Source organism: Aquarana catesbeiana, linkage group LG02 (genome assembly GCF_042186555.1).
Source record: "Aquarana catesbeiana isolate 2022-GZ linkage group LG02, ASM4218655v1, whole genome shotgun sequence".
NCBI lineage: Eukaryota > Metazoa > Chordata > Amphibia > Anura > Ranidae > Aquarana > Aquarana catesbeiana.
The window spans coordinates 7412669-7435271 of NC_133325.1; the positions used below are offsets into that span (position 1 = coordinate 7412669).

The 22603-nt window shown below is 46.8% G+C and overlaps 1 protein-coding gene and 1 pseudogene across 1 annotated transcript in view; one reads left to right on the top strand and one right to left on the bottom strand.

The window, feature by feature from the left end:
- The window catches only part of LOC141126578 (uncharacterized), a 1610887-nt pseudogene that overhangs the window by 634119 nt on the left and 954165 nt on the right, over positions 1-22603 (top strand).
- Positions 1-22603, bottom strand: part of LOC141126595 (uncharacterized) — a 35060-nt gene that overhangs the window by 2104 nt on the left and 10353 nt on the right. The window lies entirely within an intron of this gene.

The following is a 22603-nucleotide window of genomic DNA, read 5'->3' on the forward strand; positions in this document are numbered from 1 at the left end:
GTGGTTGGTCACAGTAATCACATGGTACAGACAGGGCCAATCACAACAATATACACTGAATGAATCTATTTCATTCAGTAAAAATGCTTACTTATAGCAATGAAATTCACTGCTATAAACAATCATAGTGTGTAAAAATAAAGAAATCATGATTACCTCCCCAGAGTAGTACAGTGTTAGTATAGTACACAGTTACACAGTTAGTAAGGTTGAATAAAGACACCAGTCCATCCAGTTCAACCCGAGTAAGTATGGGTGCATGTCTACAATTGTCCCTATCCCTGTACATTGTGTCTCATTAAGATGCTCATCTATTATATTATTATTTAAAGTACCCATATACCGCCATCAATTTACGCAGTGCTCCACACATCGCACACTCACATCGGTCCCTACCCTCAAGGAGCCCACAATCCAAGGTCCCCAACTCACATTCATATACCAGGGCCAATTTTGGACAGAAGCCAATTAACCTTCCAGCATGTCTTTGGAGTGTGGGAGGAAACCGGAGTACCCGGAGGAAACCCACGCAGGCACAGGGAGAACATGCAAACTCCAGGCAGTTAGTGTCGTGGTTGGGATTCAAACCAGTGACCATTTTTTACTGCTTGGCGAGAGTGCTACCCACTACACCACTGTGCCGCCTATAACACTAGTAGTGGTAACACTATATTGCTTTGGTCACAGTCTGTATTTAAAAAAAAATGTTTAAAAAAATTATTAAAAATACTTTTTGGCTTTTTTTTTTACATATTTTTTACATATTGTCACCAGTCGGTGTCCCTGCTCACCTCCACACCAGTTATATGAGGACGCTGTACTGTACCGGGGACAGGATGTAAACAATAAAAAAATCCAAAATATTGTAACAAAAAAATTATAACTATAATTATAATTATAATACCCACCATGCCTCTTACTAAATACCTTGGAATGTCCAAAAAAGGGTCATTTGGGGGATATTTTTACTGTCCTGGTATTTTCGGGCCTCAGGAATTGAGATTGCCCCTCAGTACATCAGGATTAATCGATCTTCAGATATTTATCCCATAGTTTATGGGAAGTGAAGAAGGTGAAGATGTTAAAGATAAGGGTTTTCAGGGATTACCTAAAGACAGAGTAAAAGATAGTCAGACAGATTGAGGTAGAGAGTTCCAGAGGATGGGAGAGGCTCTGAAGAAGTCCTGGAGGTGATGTGGGAGCTAGAGAGTAGGAGGTCATATGAGGAATGAAGAGAACGGTTTGGTTGGTATTTTGGGACAAGGTTGGTGATGTAGCTGAGGGAAGAGTTGTGGAGGGCTTTGTAAGATGTTGTTAGTATTGTGAATTTGTAATAGGTAAGGGATTGTCAAACAAAAGAGTTCCCCTGGCATGATTGCACCTCTAACAGGTAAAAATTTAACTGGGGAAAATTTTGTAACCCAAATCTCTTCCCATGTCAGAAGGATTGGAGTTATGAAATCTTCATTTTGATTGGTAAGGAAGTGATGATATGGAAATTGTGTGACCTGTCGGCTGACTTCATCTTTATTCAGACATCATACAAGAATGCATTGTCACCTGACCTGGCTGTAACGCTCATTAATAATTGTCTCCACTTGCCAAACACAATATGTATATATACACGTTGCGGTTTTGAAGTGGTTTGCAGGGGTTATGGCTGAAGCCAGCAATTCGGTTTCTCACAAAAAGTGATCCGAGCAGCTAATTATCCACTGGATCGCCTTTAGAAGCAGCCAAAGAAGTCGTCCCTCCTCCCGCTGCTCGCCAGGGTTTCTCGGGCTTACTGTACTTTCAGGCTTTTTGATATTAAAGTAGTGAGATTATAGATCCAGTATTTCTCTTTACATCGTAAAACCTTATTGAAGTCTCCTCTCCTATGGGATACATTTAGGGAAAAGATCCCCTTCACTTTCAGGCCATCTGTTTTTTTTCCCCACATGGATTTTCCTAATATGTTGTGCTAAGAGATTCTCTTTTTCTTTCTCATCTTTTCTAGGAGGTCCATTGATGTCCCTCAGATGTTCACAGATACGGATTTTTAAATGTCGCTTAGTTTTCCCCTATATAGAATTTTTTACATGGACAATCCAACATGTAGATCACTTTGCTTGTAGAGCAATTAATAAATCTTTTCATTTTAAATGTTTTGGATCGATCTGAATCAGTGAATATCTGAGGAACATGTGAGGTACATTGAATGAAAGTACAAATGAGTGTATTAGTAGCTAGGTAACAGGAAGTGATGCCTTTCGGCCTTCACAGTTAATTTTCTACTGAGCATGCGGGAGCCGCTCTGCGCCTTGTGAATGGTCCTGTAGTCTTCCGGGACCTGTGATGTGTCCCAGAAGACTGCGGGGGAAGAGAAAGGGGATGAACTTCCAGCTCAGACTGCGGTGATCTGAGCCGAAAGTGAGTCGGTACCCGTCAAAACCAGGTACCAGCTCCCCCCTCTCTCAAAAAAAGTGCCAAATGTGTCAGTGGAGGGGAGAGGATGAATACAAGTGTAATTTCCCCTTTAGGGTGGAGGTCCGCTTTAAGCATGGTTGTGATAACCAAATTTTCAATGCCTCTGTCTCTCACAAATTTGGCAGCCAATCCATCAAAGCCAGTGACCGAGAAGTTGGGTGAAAAAATCAAAGTTTTAGATAACAGATCTGGGCCGTCTGGTGGAGGTCACAGAGCACCGGCTGACAGATAAATGAGGTCAGTGTACCTCACTCTGCAAGGTCAGTCCTAATCTATGACAATGACTGGAATGCTTTCTATCCATTAAAGCCGAGCTTTTCATACACTTTACATAGTTTGGGCCAAGCTGGTCCAATCACACTATGTCCCTCACCAACATGTGAGGCAGCTGGATGTGTGGTATAAGCTGTATATGGCTGAGTCTACATACAGTATACAGCACTGGGTTCCGGGTTCAAGCCAAGACTTCCTGTCTCATACCCAGAACACAGTAGAGTCTCTCTGATTGGTGCTCAGCCATATAGAGATAGTGATGTAAAAACTCACCACACTCTGCATTTCTGGAGCTTTTTTGGGGCAATTGTTGCACATTTTCAAACAAACAGGCTGCTCTATGCATGATTAGCAAAAATGCTCCAAAACGCCCCAAAAACCCCACATGTGGTAATGTGAGTTCCTGCTATGCAGAAATGTGAATACGGCTTGACAGCTGAGTGACTCCATCCACTCCCTCCTACGTACTTATATAAAGCTGGCCATACACTATGCAATCTGATTGTACAATGTGCTTTAGATGTACCATCAGATTGTATAGTGTATGGTGATCATTACAGAACCCAGGACACACTTCTCCTGATTTCAATATTACAGCTCTATCCACATCGGCTGTTATCTGATCGCTCAGCTCCTGCACACTCTGCCAAATGAATGATCTATAGCTGTTTACTTAGTGAGAACGGTGATCAGTGATTGCATAGGAAAAATGTGCAGCTGATGAGGTGGGTGGAAGGGGGGAGGGTAGACGATGCAGGGTGTGTCACATCCCAAGGTGTGTCCAGGAAGTAATGGAGAAGTGATTATACAGCCAGCTGGACGCTGAGGTAAGGGGGGTGTAAGATAAATAGAAAGAAGTACATTAATTGTATATTGGTACATGGGGGGGCTGTGATTCGGGGGGGACTTATCCTTTAAGTCAGCAATGTGAGGGGGTGCAGTATTTGGGGTGCACAGTGTTTAAAGATTTGTGAGAAGTGAGGGGTGAAAGGACGCAGTGAGGTGCTGGGAAAATAAAGATCACTCTTGGACAGATTGTCACCAACAACTGCCTGGTGAGGTCTAATGACCACAAAGCTACAAGATAAAATGTAAAATGTCCCAGAAGGGGGCGCTCTGTCGGGCGGGGACAGAGAATATCGATCTGGAGATGTGACCTCGGGACCATGGAGGGAACAGTAATGGGAGGTGTACTGTAGATCTGCTTCATTGCCGGGTTCACCTCCATTACCACCAACAAGTGATCTTCCATATACCAGCAAAGACAAGTGTGACCCCCAAATCTCATCAAGTCATCTTACATGAGAACATGTCCCCCCATCCCCCATCCTGTGTCAGGGTGCAGGGGGGTGCAGAAGGGGGATTTACTAAGTGGAAATAGGCTGTTCAAAGAAATTTCCCCCCAGAGATTAGTGAATGTGGTGAAATGTCACTTTGTAATGAATATCCAATCACGTGCACAGAAATAAAAACACGGAATGTTACTCACACGTGATTGAATGATGGAAGTCAGCAGAGCTCCGCCTCCTTCACTGACCCCTTGTCTACCAATGTACATTCTTTATCCTTCTGGTATTCAAGAGGTTAATAGAGAAATGAGCTTTGTATTATTCTCAGCCAGTGATTGGCCGTCATGTAGAAGTGATCGGGGCAGCTGGAGAACCGGCCAATCACAATACAGGGAATGTGCCGCCCCCCCCCCCTGCTGGCGCCCCCTGATGTTCCCTGCCGTGTTTCCTCTGGGAGGTCCAAGATGACAGAACACCGATAAACCACTATAGATTGTTATGTAGGAGGAGCTTGGAGAACATCCCATTCCCCGATATCCTCTGCCATGAATGACCCCAGAAATGACAGGAATTGTGTCACCTCCGGGGTCACCGCTGTCACTCCAGACTACTGTAGCTGGTCTATGTCATGTACAACACAATATATAGAGTAGAGCGGTCAGCACTATTGTAATGTACAACACAATATATAGAGTAGAGGGGTCAGCACTATTGTAATGTACAACACAATATATAGAGTAGAGCGGTCAGCACTATTGTAATGTACAACACAATATATAGAGTAGAGAGGTCAGCACTATTGTAATGTACAACACAATATATAGAGTAGAGAGGTCAGCACTATTGTAATGTACAACACAATATATAGAGTAGAGAGGTCAGCACTATTGTAATGTACAACACAATGTATAGAGTAGAGAGGTCAGCACTATTGTAATGTACAACACCATATATAGAGTAGAGAGGTCAGCACTATTGTAATGTACAACACAATATATAGAGTAGAGAGGTCAGCACTATTGTAATGTACAACACAATATATAGAGTAGAGAGGTCAGCACTATTGTAATGTACAACACAATATATAGAGTAGAGGGGTCAGCACAATATTATAGTCATAGTGCCCCTTATACTGCTGGTCAGGGGGGACAAATGATTTGGGTCTGTGGTCAGCAGGATGAAAACAATGTTCAGCCATAGTGGTCAGTGGGAGGAGAAATGTCCTCTATGTGATGTTACAGACTATGATATCGGGGTACAGAGATGTGGGGGATCAGACAACACACGGGGGGATCACCTTCTGTTGTATATCCACAGAAATCACCCAGCACACTGGCAGATTGTCTGGAGAACCCCAAGTTCCCAGCCCAGACAGGGGTAACAGCTGTATAACAGCACACACACTCTATTATCCCACCACTGCCACACACATGACAAGGATGGAAGACCACGGGAACTAGAAAACCAGGAGAGGACCTTGTATGGTGGAGGAGGGAAGGAGAGGGAGATTATTGTGATAGACTTGGCACAGCCTGCAATACCTCTGACCACCACTAGAGGGAGACTCCACACATATCTAGCTGGCTGACCACACACAGGCAGATACAAATCTTACATACAATCTGGTGCACTATGAGGGTTGGGGGTCAGTCTAGTAATCAGCACACACTTCTGGGGTTCCTCAGGCTCCCCTACAAGCTAGAAATCTTGTGTTACTCCTTCTTCCCACTATCCATGTACACCCCACACCAGACACACAACATGGGGGCAGTGAGGGGACAGGGGGGCAGTTGGGGGGGGAGTAGATGGGGATGTCGAGGGAAAAGTGCCTATTATCAGTGGTCAGTGTGGGGGAAGGGGGATGCCTGCTGTTATCAGTTGATTAAATTGGGGGGGGGGGGGATGTTGGGCATTAGTGATTAGTAGAAAAAATGGGGCAGGAACAAGGGGAAGTCTAAAGTTCTAAATAGAGATACAGGAGGCACTGGTGCTAAGTAGTTTTAGGGCAACAGTGGGGGACCAGAAGTGTAAAAAGGGGGCAGTGAGGTGGGGGGGGGTCAATACGGGGCACAGGGGGTGGACAGGAGAATGTGAGGGACAGGGGAAGGATGGGGAAGATGTGGGGTGAACTGGGAGGCACTGAGGAAACAAGGAGCTGGAAAGGAAGGCAGTAGGGGGATGGGAGGGGTGGTCAGTGGGAGATAAATACCTGGCTGATGTTGTCCTGGTCTGGAGGTTGATGTAGAGTTCCTCTGATGAGTCTTCTATGGTTGGGGTCTTCTTGGACGGTCCCTCTTGGCTCCTCTGATGAGTCTTCTATGGTTGAGGTCCTCTCAGATGGTCCCTCTTGGCTCCTCTTATGAGTCTTCTATGGTTGGGGTCCTCTCAGATGGTCCCTCTTGGCTCCTCTGATGAGTCTTCTATGGTTGGGGTCCTCTCGGATGGTCACACTGATGAGTCTACTATGATCGGGTGACTGGACATGAAGGGGGAAATCTCTCCCAAATCTCGGCTTCTCTTCCTCCTGCTTACAAGTGTCCACAATCAGGATAAAGTTCTCCTCTGTGTCCCTGATAGAAGATGGAGGCTTCTTGTCCTGGCTGAGAGGTGTGAGGGACGTTCTTTGTCTGCACTACGGATCTGGGAAGACTCCAATCACATTGTGAGCCAGCTTCCTCACAGGGGGCCCCTCCCTCACAGATGCCCCGGGGCCACACTGACTACAAACACAGTGTGGGGGAGGGGGTTCACAAAAGAGGACCCTTCCCTCCATTCTCTGGGATGACACAATAGAATCTGAAGCTAAAATCTCCAAAACGCCTGAAGCTCAAACAAGCTCTGGAAATTTTTTTTAATGCAGATTACAGGCGTTTTTCTACTTTTTTTTTTACATTGGTGACCTTTTGACCTGTACACTATTGCGGCAAACACGCGCGACTTTCTGCCTGAAAACACTACGCTCAGGTGTGAATGGGGGCTCAGGTGTGAATGGGGCCTAAAATGAATGAGTTGCAGATCGCTACATGCAGTTTGGTTAAAGAGTACCGTCTGTTGATAATAACTGAAAGGTGGCTTCATCCTCTTGTAGAGGACACTATTACGCACATATCTGGCCGCACTTTCAATCTCCAGGTTAGAAACAGCAAATCAGGGGAGAGCAAAGGAGGCGGCCTTTGTATTTATGTTTTAAATGAGTGGTGCTCTGATAGTAAACTTGAGGACACTTATTGTTGGCCAGATTTGGAATTTCTGCTGGTGAAGTGTAGACCTTTTTATTTACCCAGAGAATTTACAGTGGTGATCATTATTGCGGCAGTGGTGGAATTATAGGGGTTTGCCATGGTGCCCAGGCCCCATGCTGCAGGGGGCCCTTGAGGGTCCCCTGTATATCTTGATAGGAGCGGGCAGCTGAGATCGAGCTCCCCGATCGTCAGCCGAACTGTAATCAGCACTGTGCGGGGAGCTCGTCACACCGATCTAAAGTGAAAGCAGTGTGTGCTGTGCTCGTTGTCTCCCCCTACAGTGCAGTACCCGGCAAGAAGAGGTAAATATAAATATACATTGTACACATTTACTAATATATGTGTAAGTTGCAGCGGACACGTCGCCCCTCCCCCCACTATTATCTGCACCCCTAACTCTATCATTGTATTGCAGGCTGGCTGGGAAGTGATGTGGGAAGTTTTGTTGTATTTTGAAGCTTTATAATCCTTCCCAGGATATGAGATTAGAGATAATGATGAATGACGGGCCGGGAATTATTATCAGTCTGATGATTGCAGTAATATCTCACATGTGCGGTGCGATCTCCATCTACATACGTGTGCCCGACCCGTGTGTGCCCCTTTACTTTTATATTTCTTTTATTTTTTTACACTTTATTTATTTTTCGTTTCAATTTATTGCTCTCACAAGGGGAGAACAATACTTCTCATGAAAGCTTTGGGCATCTTTATGTCTCCCCGACCCCTCATAGGAGAAAATGAAGGTCATTATAATGATCCGTGTGTGGGGGGGAGGGGAGAGGTAGGAGATCTAACAGAGTGCAGACACTCTTTCTTTTCTAATAATATAGGATAGAAGGATTGCAGTACCAGGGGGAGGGGATGGGGGGTGATGTGATAGGATGGGGGGGAGGGGTGATGTGATAGGATAGGGGGGAGGGGTGATGTGATAGGATGGGGGAGGGGTGATGTGATAGGATAGGGGGGAGGGGTGATGTGGTAGGATGGGGGGGAGGGGTGATGTGATAGGATGGGGGGAGGGGTGATGTGATAGGATGGGGGGGAGGGGTGATGTGATAGGATGGGGGAGGGGTGATGTGAAAGGATGGGGGAGGGGTGATGTGATAGGATGGGGGAGGGGTGATGTGAAAGGATGGGGGAGGGGTGATATGATAAGATGGAGTGTAATGTTTCTCTCTCGAGATGTTCTGTATGAAAAGTTCTCCATCGTCTGATTGTGTTTTATGTATTTCCTGTACTGCCCCCCCCCACGGTTACATTCTCCCCTCCCCATCCCAGTGTCCCCCCTGTACTCCCCTCCATGGTCCCCCATATTACCCGATCTCTCCATAAGTTTCTCCTTCAACATCTTGTCTGTCTCTGACTGCATCACCATAGAGGAGGGGGAGGAGTGTCCTCCCTTTTCTTGTAGATCACAGACGGGAGGGGGTGTCCTCCATTTTCTTGTAGCTCAGAGAGGGGGATGTCCTCCATTTTCTTGTAGCTCAGAGAGGGGGAGGGGTGTCCTCCATTTTCTTGTAGATCACAGAGGGGGAGGGGGTGTCCTCCATTTTCATGTGCTCCAACAGGTGGACAAGGGGGACAGTGTCACTGATGCATGCACTGTCACTGCTCACCATCCTCGTGGCCTCCTCAAATGTTGACAGGACAGTGCATGCATCCCTGATCATGGCCCACTGGCGTGGGGAAAAAATACCAAGCTCCCCTGACCCTTTCCTGGTGCCATAGTCACACAGGTACTCATTGATGGCCCTCTGCTGTGTGTGCAGCCGCTGCAGCATGGCCAACGTTGAGTTCCATCTGGTGGGCATGTCACAGATTAGGCAGTTCTTGGTCAGGTTAAATTTCTTTTTGAGGTGTGCCAGCCGAGCACTGGCATTATATGACCGGCAGAAATGCACACAGACTTTCCTGGCCTGCCTCAGGACATCCTGTAAGCCCGGGTACCTGCCCAAGAACTGCTGCACCACCAACTGAAGGACGTGAGCCAAACAGGGTACATGGGTCAGTTGTCCCTGTCAGAGGGCAGAGGGGGGGTTGGTGCCATTGTCGCAAACCACCATTCCTGCCTTAAGTTGGCATGTCCTCAACCACCTCTGAACCCAGCCCTGCAGAGCTGACAGAACCTCTGCCCCAGTGTGGCTCCTGTCCCCCAAGCACACCAGCTCAGGCACCGCATGGCATCTTTTGGCCTGCGTACTTGCGTAGCCCCTTGAAAGCCTACGGATCAGCGCTGGTTCCGAGGACAAAGCACAGGAAGAGGCCATGGAGGAAGAAGAAGAAGAGGGGGTGGAGTACAGAGGTGTGTCACAATAATTAGTAGTGGCATTTTGGAGGCGTGGAGGTGGAACAATCTCCAACACTACTGCACCTTGTCCTGCATTCTTCCCAGCTGCCCGCAGACTCAGCCAATGCGCGGTGAAACTTAGGTAACGTCCCTGTCCATGCCTGCTGGACCATGAGTCAGCGGTAATATGCACCTTACCGCTGACCGCCCTGTCCAGCGAGGTATGGACATTGCCTTCCACAGGCCGGTAGAGAGCCGGAATCGCCTTCCATGAGAAAAAGTGGCGTTTGGGAACCTGCCACTGAGAAAACGAACGTTCCACAAACTCACGGAAGGGGGCAGAGTCTACCAACTGAAAAGGTAGCAGAAGTGCTAGCAATTTTGCCAAGCTAGCATTCAACAGCTGGCCATGTGGATGGCTGGGAGCGAACTTCTTTCTGCGGTGCAGCAGCCGGGGCAGGGAAATTTGCCTGGTACAATCTGACATCGATGTACCGATAGCAGGTTGCCCTAAAGTGCTTGGCTGTGACACACCTAATTCTATACCTTCATTCCTCTCAGTGCAGGTCTCAGAGAGGACTGCAGGTATAGTGGGGTTGGAGATCTCAGCTGATGAGGAGCAAGGAGAGGTCCTCTTAGTTCTTTGGTGTGGATCTTTTAGGTACGCTTGCCAACAAACTGCATGGCAGGTCAACATATGTCTGGTCAAGCATGTGGTGCCCAAGCGGGAGATGTTTTGGCCACGCAAGATACGCCCTAAGACATATGTGGCAAATAGTAGTGGTGCGATCTGATGCACTCGTCTCAAAAAAGACCCACACCAAAGAACTTTTGGAATAACGTGTAGAGACAGCAGCGCCCTGAACATGCAGAGCTTTGCGGTGTGATGCAGTCAGTGTGCTGCCCTTAGGCTGGCCCCTGGAGGGCATCCTGCCTCGTTGGTGATGTGCCTCCTCCTCCTCTCTCCTATCAGGCAGCCACGTTGAGTCAGTGACCTCATCATCCCCTCCCTCCTCATCACTGGAGCAAACCTGGCAGTATGTTGCAGCAGGGGGAGCATGACTGCCAGATTGCTGTCCTTCTTGGGCACCCCCTCTGTCCGTGCTCATGTTACTGCCTTCATCTAGCTCAGTATCATCATCAGAGCCTTCCAAACGCTGGGCATCCTCCTAGAGCATGTACCCAACACTGTGGTCAAACAGTTCGAGGGACTCCTGAGGAGGACATGGTGGGGCTAGGGAAGGAGTCACTGATGCCATTGAGCCGAGGGAAGAGGCCGTGTTGGCAGCTGCTTTGCCAGACAAAGTACCCTAAGCATGGGTGAGAGAGGATGAGGAGGATGAGGACGGCTTGGTCATCCACTCGACCAAGTCTTCCGCATGTTGCGGCTCAACACAGTCAGCTGCCGAAAAAAAGGCCAAGCATGTCCCACAGCCATGTACTGATGAGGATGCACCATGTTCACGACCAGCACTGTTGCCTCTAGACACAGAGCCTGCTTGCCCTCTTTTATTGGCTTGTGACTGTCTGCCTCTCCTTGTTGGCCTTCCAGACATACTTTTGGCCTTCAGTGAGATGTAGCTGCACTAAGCTGGCATATATATATTGCAGGTTGCTATACTGTAGGTGAGACTGTGTAAGGTACACAGTACAGTAGCTGGAAATACTTAAATGAGCCCACACAAGCACCTGGCTGCAGGTTGCTATACTGTAGGTCAGACTGTGCAGGGTACACAATACAGTAGCTGGAAATACTTCAATGAGCCTACACAAGCATCTGGCTGCATGTTGCGCTACTGTAGGTGAGACTGTGCAGGGTACACAGTACAGTAGCTGGAAATAATTCAATGAGCCTACACAAGCACCTGGCTGCAGGTTATTATACTGTAGGTCAGACTGTGCAGGGTACACAGTACAGTAGCTGGAAATATTTCAATGAGCCTACACAAGCACTTGGCTGCAGGTTGCTATACTGTAGGTCAGACTGTGCAGGGTACACAGTACAGTAGCTGGAAATATTTCAATGAGCCTATACAAGCACTTGGCTGCAGGTTGCTACACTGTAGGTGCGACTGTGCGGGGTACACAGTACAGTAACTGGAAATACTTCAATGAGCCTACACAAGCACCTGGCTGCAGGTTGCTTTACTGTAGGTCAGACTCTGCGGGGTACACAGTACAGTAACTGGAAATACTTCAATGAGCCTACACAAACACCTGGCTGCAGGTTGCTATACTGTAGGTGAGACTGTGCAGGGTACACAGTACAGTAGCTGAAAATACTGTAAAAACACCTGCCTGCCTGTCAGTATATTAGGAAGAGAAGAACAGGATCTAGCTAAACTGAATACAGTATATATATACATATATATATATATATATACAACACCTGGGATGCATATATATACACAATACACTGTAACTGCAGCTAACTGGCTCGACCTGCCTACTCTATCTAACTTAAATCAAATGACACTGTCTGTCTCTCTCTCTCTCTTTCTCTCTCTATCTGAATGCCAGAACACACTACACAGGGCCGCTGTGCAGGCGGCCTTATATAGTGTGGAGAATGTACTAAAGCCCCTGAGCCATAATTGGCCAAAGCCCATATCGTTCGTAATTCGGTGAACGGTCGAACAGGCGATGTTCGAGTCGAACATGGGTTCGACTCGAACACAAAGCTCATCCCTACTCATCACGTCTCTCCCAGCTGGGGTCCTATCAGCCCCATCCACTTGGTACTCGAAAAAGTCAAAGCTGGAGTCCTTTCTAAATCCACAGAGTCAAATGGTCCAGTATGCAGCAGAAAGCTAATGTGTTTTGGCTTACAAAGCCTTACTCATAGCTCTCCGGTCTACCTGGCACTGCTGTAGGCCTGCTACTATTACCTCAAAATTGGGTCAAAGGTGCTGTTATTTGCAACAGCAAATTAAATGTGACATCACACATTTTTCTGCAGCTATGGAACTGTTGCAAAGGCTGTAATTTTTTTACAAGGGTCCATCCTGCGCTCTGGAGGAAGAACTGTTTTGGGTTACAGTGTTTGGGCATCACCAACACCCAAGGCCCAATTTCTCCACAGATGTGTGACAGCTGCAAGAAAATATACAATTTTTGAGCATGACCAAGCCTCTCCTGTGCAAAAATATTTGTGTTGGGATACGATGCTTCGGCATTATTAATACCTGAAAAACAAAAATGGAATATCTAAAACTTACTGAAATTTTCCTTTCTGGAGGAGCTCCATGTAAACCTATCACTGAGTATGCCCAGCCCATACGACTACCTTTCAGCACCTAACTCATAAATTTGACTTCCTCCCCCAGGCCGGTGTTACGTAGCTAGATTTCTGCACCTGGGTGGGAGTTTGTGGTGACATGGAGCTTGTCTGGAAAAGAAAATTGCAGTAAGTATTTGATATTACATTTTTTTCTTATGGCTACATGTCAGCCTACCACTGGGAATTAGCTAGATAACCAGAGTGGGATGATTCAGAAAACAAAATAAGTTTAATTGTGGCCTCTGGCTGAAGAGATAATAGTTTTGCCAAATTTACCAGTTGAACACAATGACAGATCTATGCGATAATGAGAAAAGTGTGTATGGATGACCACCTCACCGCCTTGAAAATTGTCTCTGGCAAGACTCTACATGTAGATACCCAGGTCATTGAAACACTTCTTGTGGAGTGCGTTGTTATTGCCTCTGGAAGGGCCAACCCCCTATACTTATACACCAAGGAGATCACTTTCACAAGCCAAGAAGAAATTGCTCTACTCAAAGCTCTAGCCCCCTCTGGGAATCACAGATGGAATATCCGATGACCTGAAGTCCGAGGTAGCATCAATTTTAGTTGTCAGCATCCCCCCTACATCCAAAGCACTAACTTCTCATCGATCTTCCAGAAGAAAAGTAGGCAGCATGATTTCTTGACTTGGATTGTAATCTTGAGACCACTTTGGGAAAGCCCAGCATTGGGAGCAGAACAACTGTCTGCCAGATAGGACGTACAGGGTTCTTTACACCCTAGAGTCATCACCTCAGAAACCCCCCTGGCTGAGGCTTTCACTACCAGGAAAGCCATCTTTAACGTCAAGTCCCATAGCAATACCTCCCCTGGGAATTTAGAAACAAACAGGTACTTGAGTACTACTGTGAGGTCCAATGTAGGATACTGTACATGGGGGTTCTGGGAGGCTTTTGTTTTACTACGGACTTAATGAATTGAAGAATCAGTCTATCAGAGGCCCACTGAGTCCCGGTAAAGGCTGAGATAGTGGAGATGTGCCCTTTGAGCATTCTTATGCACAGGCACATATCAAGACCTTCCATGTAGATAAAATCAGCAACCAGGTGAGGATGAATAAAATGTCTCCATGTCTCAATGTTGAGACCTCTTTGAAGAAAACTGAGGGCATGACAGACTCAAGACTTCCCTGAAGAAAACTTCTATGAAGTAGCGTATTCTTGGAATTTTAGCCAGACCTTGTTGTAGACCACTTTGTTCGTGATGCTCTTCTGTGCTCTCATGAGAGTATTTACCACTCTCAAAGAGGAACCTAAATCTGTGAACCTCCGCACCTAAAAATCCAGGTCGCTAACCGGAGCTTCTCTGGATCCTGGATGGAGAACTGGACCCTGTGACAGAAGATAAGTATGGGTATGGGTAAGGGCAGAGGTGGCTGTATGCTCAGATGCAGCAGGCACGGATACCAGGGGTGCTTGTGCTGGTCCAGGACAACTGCCAGTATCTTAATATTTTCATGCATCACCTTGGTCAGAAAGGGCAAGATAAGAGGTACTGAGCCCAATGACCTTTGAAGGTGGCACCCTAGTCTGTCTTACTGGTTTCCATGGTCACTACTAACCAGGTTGCCAGTGAAGAGAGTGACATTGTATGAGATGTCTGGTCTCCAACCACCACAGAAGACCCTGTCTCAATCCCTGGGGTTGTCAGAATCTTTGAAGATAGCTTCTGGGAGTCCCACTGATATAGTAATTCCTTCTGAAATGAGCTAGAGTACAAATTGGCCTACTCGACCATCTTTATCATCAAAGTCATGGTTCCCAGCAGCTGCAGGCATCTTCTGGCTGGAAGGTGATTGGCCAAACCTACTTCCTCTACATAAGCCGGGATGGAGGGAATTTTTGCTGATGGCAGAGATACCATGTTCTCCCGCATATCCAGCTTTGCCTCCTGGTAAATTAGTGTCTGGACCGGCTCCAACTGACTCTTCTCCTAGGTTATGAGTCCTCCAAACTTTTGCAGAGTCACCACCACTAACTTGTGATGATTCACAAGCTGATTCCTGTCCTGGTCCAACAACAGGATATCATCCAGGTAATGGTGTATAGAAATCCATGTTTCCTCCACTGGTTGATTAAGGTGAACAGTACATTGGAAATGACCCCGGTCAAAATTCTTAGCCTGAACGGCAGGCAGATGAATTAATAATGGTTGAGTTGACCTACCACGAATCTCAAAGAATTTCAAAAGTGTGGGGCTATAGGTATGTGGAAGTAGGCATCAAATCAGATCTATGGAAAGGAGCCAGTCTCAGCCAATGACCTACTGTAAGTCATCTCAGTTACTGTATGTGTTATGTAGTCTCACTTCCCTAGTGGCAATGTACTGGTCACATACAGTGCTTATTAATGCCAATTTTTGCCATTTCCCCTGGCTGCCTCAGCTCACATTCCAATCATTTTTCTTATTTATTTTGTAATTAACCACTTCAATACCGGGAATTTTCACCACCTTCCTTCCCATACCAATTTTTAGTTTTCAGCGCTGTTGCACTTTGAATGACAATTGCGCGGTCATGTGACGTTGTACCCAAACAAAATTGATGTCTTATTTTCCCCACAAATAGAGCTTTCTTTTTGTGGTATTTGATCACCTCTGCGGTTTTTATTTTTTGCGCTATAAACAAAAGAAGAGCGACAATTTTGAAAAAAACACAATATTTTTTACTTTTTTCTATAATAAATATCCCAGTTTAAAAAAAAAAAAAAAAATTCCTCAGTTTAGGCCGATACGTATTCTTCTACATATTTTTGGTAAAAAATCGCAATAAACGTATATTTATTGGTTTGCGCAAAAGTTATAGCGTCTACAAAATACGGGATAGATTTATGGCATTTCTAAAATTATTTTATTTATTTTTTTTTTTTACAAGTAATGGCGGCAAATTTTTTCGTGACTGTGACATTATGGTGGACACATCGGACACTTTTGACACATTTTTGGAACCATTCACATTTATACAGCGATTAGTGCTATAAAATTGCACTGATTACTGTGTAAATGTGACAGGCAGGGAAGGGGTTAACCACTAGGGGGTGATGGAAGGGTTAAATAGGTTTCCTAGGGAGTGATTCTAACTGTAGGGGGAGGGGACTCACAAGGGGACGAGACCGATCAGTGTTCCTCTGTACTGGGAACACAGATCGGTCTCCTCTCACCTGACAGGACGTGGATCTGTGTGTTTACACACACAGATCCATGGTTCTGCTTGGTTAACGGGCAATCGTGGGTGCCCAGCGGACATCGCGGCCGCCGGGCACACGCACCGGGTCCCGAGCAACGCGGCGCGTGCACGCCCCCTAGACGGCCAGGAAGCCCAGGACGTCATATGACGCCCACCCAGGATGGGAGATCCCATCTGCGGGCGTCATATTACTATGGGAGGGTATTGAAGTGGTTAAATAATTATATTAAAAAAATATATATTTTCATTTTATTATTCTTTCACCATTATTTTTCTGTTTTGGTTGTTCCCCAACAGGTAAGAATGGACAGCATGGATTCCCAACTAGGAATGTGCTTTGTTTTTCTTTTCTTCTTTTCTTCTTTTGCCTTTTTTTGTATTTTATCTTTTTTTTCGTGATGCTTTTTACTTTTCAGCTATTTGGACCAGCACCATCTAGTGTCTGCTCTCCATACTGCACCCTCTGTATTAATCAGTTCCATTATTTTAGTGATTCTCTGCAGAGGCGTAACTAGAACCTTCAGGGCCCCGGTGCAAGAAACCATGATGGACCCCCCTTCCATCCGAGCGCCGGGCTTCCAATTTTGGGAGGGTGTCCATGGACATCCTCCCAAAACTGTGCTTCCTGCATGACCCCTGGGACACGCATCCAGCGCAATCACATCGGCCCTTTACCATGTGATGTCAGCTGATCACATGTAAACAGACTTGCCTGTTATCCACAGCCCTTTCCTCACACGCTGTGTCTGTATTAGGAAAGGATTGCCGTTAACTGTCAAGAATATCAGTAATCCTCCTATCAGTGCCCATAAATGCCTCCTATCAGTGCCTTTTATCAGTGCCCATCAGTGCCTTCTATCAGTGCTTGTCAGTGCCTTCTATCAGTGCTCATCAGTGCCTTCTATCAGTGCTCATCAGTGCCCATCAGTGCCTTCTATCAGTGCTCATCAGTGCCTTCTATCAGTGCTCATCAGTGCCTTCTATCAGTGCTAATCAGTGCCCATCAGTGCTAATCAGTGCCCATCAGTGCCTTCTATCAGTGCTCATCAGTGCCATCTATCAGTGTTCATCAGTGCCTTCTGTCAGTGCTCATCAGTGCCCATCAGTGCCTTCTATCAGTGCTCATCAGTGCCTTATATCAGTGCTCATCAGTGCCCATCAGTGCCTTCTATCAGTGCTCATCAGTGCCTGCTATTAGTGCTCATCAGTGCCTTCTATCAGTGCTCATCAGTGCTCATCAGTGCCTTCTATTAGTGCTCATCAGTGCCGTCTATCAGTGCTCATCAGTGCCTGCTATTAATTTCCATCGGTGCCATCTGCTTTCTCAGGACAGCATGGCTCTGAACCGAGATCGTGTGTCATAGAACAATAGCACAGAGACACCGGCAACATTAACGTTCTACTTGCCCGTCCGTCCTCTCTGGCAGGGGATGAGAGAGGACACACAGCTGATCTCATGGCTCCCTCTTCTCCCCCCTCCCCTCTCCTGTGTGCTCCGCAGGCAGTCAAGTGTGAAGCTAAGGAGCTCACATTTCCCGCGGAGCACACAGGAGGGGGGAGAAGGGTGAGCCGTGAGATCAGCTGTGTGTCCTCTCTCATCCCCTGCCAGAGAGGACGGACGGGCAAGTAGAACGTTAATGCCGCCGGTGTCTCTGTGCTATTGTTCTATGACACACGATCTCCGCTCAGAGCTGTGTGTAAAGAGCAACCCAACTGCCCCCCCCCCAACAGTGGCGGAATGCCGGGCCCCGTCGCAACTGCGACTGTTGGTAATTCCGCCACTGATTCTCCGTATGAGACAATTACAGGAAATACCAGTCTGAGCGTGTATCATATCTTACATCCTGTCTTTTTTTCCTGTTTTCAGCCATTTTAGAGCTGGTTCCAGAAGGTTGAACTGCTTCTCAGTCTCTATCTTGAACATACGGCCACCAGCATGGGATCTCTTCCATGTCAGACCAGACCACACAGGTAAGTCAGGAGGTTATCCTATTCCTGGTACAGGACTCCTGTCCCTGCTATAGACATATCAGTGATCTGTGACTGGCTGCTCCTCCTTGTGATTAACCATCTGGGTACATATATGTAGCACCCTAAGGTTTAGTCAGGGAGCTCCTCACAAATTTACTTGCCAGGAGTAGTTTTCTTGGTTGATTTGATAGAGATCTATTGATTTCTCCCTAAGTTTGGCCTTGTTGCACGTTTCTCTTCTACCACTAGGTGGCCGGGTGCTTGGTGGTACTAGCTATGAGAAGGGCAACCCAAGGTCAGGTTATAAGTATATTGGGTATCTCAGCCTCATTCTTGAATCCCTTGGCCTGCTGGGAGAACCTGAATATATAGATCTGTGTTCTGTGCCACCTTGACAGCTGTCTGGGTGGACGTGTGTCATATGCCCCGGGCTGCTAGGCTGGAGATTGGGCCTATCCCGGGGGCATCTGGCTGCCAGGCTGTGTGAGGGCCCATCCAGAAGCGCGGGGTTGGGATTGCGGCTTGCAATCCAACCAAAAGTGATGGTTCTGCCGGCCGGAGAACCTGTCATGGTCGGAGGTAGATGGGGACCTGTCACCACAAAGTGACCAACCACCTTTACCAGGGACCACAGTGAGTAACTGAGGCAAGTCCTGGAACCATATTCTCACCGAACGGGCATGGTGGAGAATCAGGAATGGGCACAGTGGAGAATCAGGAAACTTCAGGCAGTGATCAAGTCAGGGACCCAACCTACGGAGGAGATGCTTGCAGAGCAGCCTTGTGAGTCAAGCCAGGGACCTCACCGGGTAGCAGGGATGAAGCTTGAGAATTATCTGGAGTGCCAATCTAGGGACCCAGCAGGGAAGCGTGGGTGACGCTTGAGGGGATACCACCGCAAACCTTGGTGGAGCTCAAGGGATTCAGAGTCAGTGAATCAGAGAGTCCAGTGAGAGACCAGGAGCTCAGTGTTGAAGAACTACAAGAGGCAGTTGTAGAGAAGCTGAAAGGACTGTTACGATTGAGTTAGGAACTGTTGAAGACTGTTGCCATAGGAGACAGCATTCTTGCATGTGCAGATGTGACGCCTTGCTGGGGTTTTTCCCTGCATGGCTGTCTTCCTATTGAAATTTCAAAGTCTGCCAATTGAATCAATAACTACTTAAGTGTCCTGGCCCTAACCCTCTTTCCCCCAAAAATACAAAAAGGACTGTCAAAAGAAATAAAACCTCTTTTACATCCAAGAAGTGTCTGGCTCCCAATGACTTTCACCATTTTTGCACCCATTATGCCACACAACCCACTACATATTGAAGGATGTCAGCTATCTTTGGCCTTGGAAGTCCTCATTAGACTGGAGAAGGCCGGAAAACTTGCTACATATATATGTATGTGGATTATATTGTCACTTTGTCTCCGTCTGTCAACCTGATAAAGAAGGTAACCACACTCTGTAAAGATTGATGGAACTTTTTTGCTGATCTGGGACTTCATAATCGACTTCTCGGTATTGGTGTCCTCTTTATTGCTGGACTTTAAGACTGGGTTTACATATATGCAAATTTTATGCATGTTTCCTCACATCCAATTCACACAACAGCCGAGTGTGAAAGGCTCTCAATAGAGCCAGTTCACACAGGTCGGGGGCGGCCGGGGAGCAGATTGAAAAAGGGTCCTGTTTGTGTTTGGGACTGGTTCAGGTGCTAATTCAGGAAGAAATTTGGACCTGAATCCCACCTAAACTGGTGTACAGACATGGACCGGACCCCACGCACGAACCCGGCCCTGGCCGCACATATGTGAACCCGGTCTTAATGGGTCTCAGAGTGACTTCTAGGAAAGACATTTAGGCTGCTCTCCAATCATGTTACTCTGATGTGGCTGAGACAGAATAAGGGCAGAAATACCAGGAGAACCCATTGGTTCCTGGAACTCCAAGAACTTAGGTTTATGGTGGAGTATAAAAACAGAAATGTCATCAGAATACTCCTTCCTGGGTCCATTGGGTCCATTGTTTTGGCTCCACAGTGGAGGGTTTATTGCTCCACATTCCTCTCTATCAACCCTGCTGTCATACCCTCCATACTCCTTTCCTGTACATACTACCAGCAGCGGCCCATATATAATCTTCATGTGGGGAGACAGACGCATGGATTCCAATGTTTGTTTGTTTTTTTGAAGCACATGATGAGAGCCAAGGCTCTAATAGGCTTTTAAAAAGGGCGGGCTTGGGGCGCAGAGCACTGCTCCCTGAGCAGACCCACTTGTGTGACAATAGTGAATGAATATTCACTATTGTCACACCGATTCTCCTCCCAGCCATTTAGGAAGTGGGTCCTGGGACCCATTACTCGATTGGCTGAAAGGACAGACAATCGTATTGGACACTTCGGAGGAGGTTGGAGGAGACGCGCGGCAGGAGGCGTGATGCAGAGGAAAAGGAGATGCAATGGAAGCTGCCGCCTGCTGCGCCCGAGATCTAGATGGGGTAAGTGTGGGGCTGGATGACAGACCGACCAACTGATCGACCGGAGAATGGGTTGTTTGATTCCCCCCCCAAAAAAAACACCAGCTGCCACAGAATGCTACCCATTGTCATACCCTCAACACTCCTCTACTTCAGACTGGGACAGAGGCTAATATTACCCTTGTTTCAAAATGAGCAAAGAGCTGATGTTTCCCTTGGTTCAGACTGGGCCAGGAGCTGGTGTTTCCCTTGATTCAGACTGGGACAGATGCTTGTGTGTCTCCTTGTTCAGACTGGGCCAGGAGCTGGTGTTTCCAATGGTTAAGACTGGATCAAGAGCTAGTGTTTCTCTTGGTTCAGACTGGGCCAGGAGCTGGTGTTTTTCCTTGTTCAGATTGGACCAGGAACTGGTGTTTCCCTTGGTTCAGACTGGGACAGATGCTGATATTACTCTTGGTTCAGACTGGGCCAGGAGCTGGTTCCTCTCTTGGTTCAGACTGAGCTAGGAATTGGTGTTTGCCTTGGTTAAGACTGGGCTAGGAGCTAGTGTTTCCCTTGGTTGAGACTGAACCAGAAGCTGGTGTTTCCCTTGGTTCATACTGGGGCTAAGAGTGATTTTACCCTGGGCTCAGACTGGGCCAAGAGTTGGTGATTTCCCTTGTTCAGGCTGAGCCGGGAGCTGGTGTTTCCCTTGATTTAGACTGGGCCAGGAGCTGGTGTTTCCCTTTGATTCAGACTGGGCCAGGAGCTTTTATTTTCCTTTGGTTCATACTGGGATAGATGTTGATATTACCCTTGGTTTATACAGGCCCGGGAGCTGGTGTTTCCCTTGATTTAGACTGGGCCAGGAGCTAGTGTTTCCCTTTGATTCAGACTGGGCCAGGAGCTTTTATTTTCCTTTGGTTCATATTGGGATAGAGGCTGATATTACCCTCGGTTTATACTGGCCCGGGAGCTGGTGTTTCCCTTGATTTCAGACTAAGCCATGAGCTGGTGTGTCCCTTGATTTCAGACTGGGCCAGGAACTAGTGTTTTTCTTGGTTCAGAATGAGCATGGAGCTGGTGTTTCCCTTGGTTGAGGCTGGACCAGGAGCTAGTGTTTCCCTTGGTTGAGACTGGACCATGAGCTGGTGTTTCCCTTGGTTCATACTGGGACAGAGGCTGACTTTATTCTTGGCTCAGGCTGAGCCAGGAGCTGGTGTTTCCCTTGGTTCAGACTGGGCCAGGATTTGATGTTTCCCTTGGTTCAGACTGAGACAGGAGCTGATTTTATCCTTGGTTCAGACAGGGCCGGGAGCTGGTGTTTCCCTTAGTTCATACTGGGACAGAGGCTGACTTTACCCTTGGCTCAGGCTGAGCCAGGAGCTGGTGTTTCCCTTGGTTCAGATTGGGCCAGCATTTGATGTTTCCCTTGGTTCATACTGGGACAGGAGCTGATTTTACCCTTGGTTCAGACTGAGTCAGGAGCTGGTGTTTCCCATGGTCCATACTGGGATAGAAAAAGGGGGATTAGCCTGTTAAGTGCAGGCTAAAAAAGTGGGTTACTATTAGTAACAAATTATTGATCAAAATAGAATAGATCAAACTTTGAAAATTGTATTTCTATAACGATTTAATTATTGTATCAAAAAAATCATACTGTGAAGGTGCAGTGCTTTAAAAACCGATGGACTACAATCAGACATTGAATTGATTACTACAGACAAATTGGACAGACAGGACAAACGTAAAACAATACATTTAACACTGGACAGGTCCGGACGTATTGCTTTAGCCCATTGTTACCACATGATTATTTATATTTTAATTAGATAGGTTGGGATCAAGTATGGTCCCTTGATTCAGTCAATCAATAAGTGGTTTAAGTATGGGCTAATTCAAATGTGGAGTGGGGAGGGAAAGTGTGGAGATAGGCAATATGCTATTGGTTCAAATGAAAATTACTAGTAATGCCGGCAATCACAAACAATGTATTCATCCTTAGGTTATATAGCGCTGGAAAAAATGATGAATGGAAAAAGCAAAGCCACAGGAAAATTCCATCTAGCCTGCACTTGTCTATAGAAAGCTTCAAGTCATTCAGATAGTTTCAAAGTTCCAATCCTTTTTCA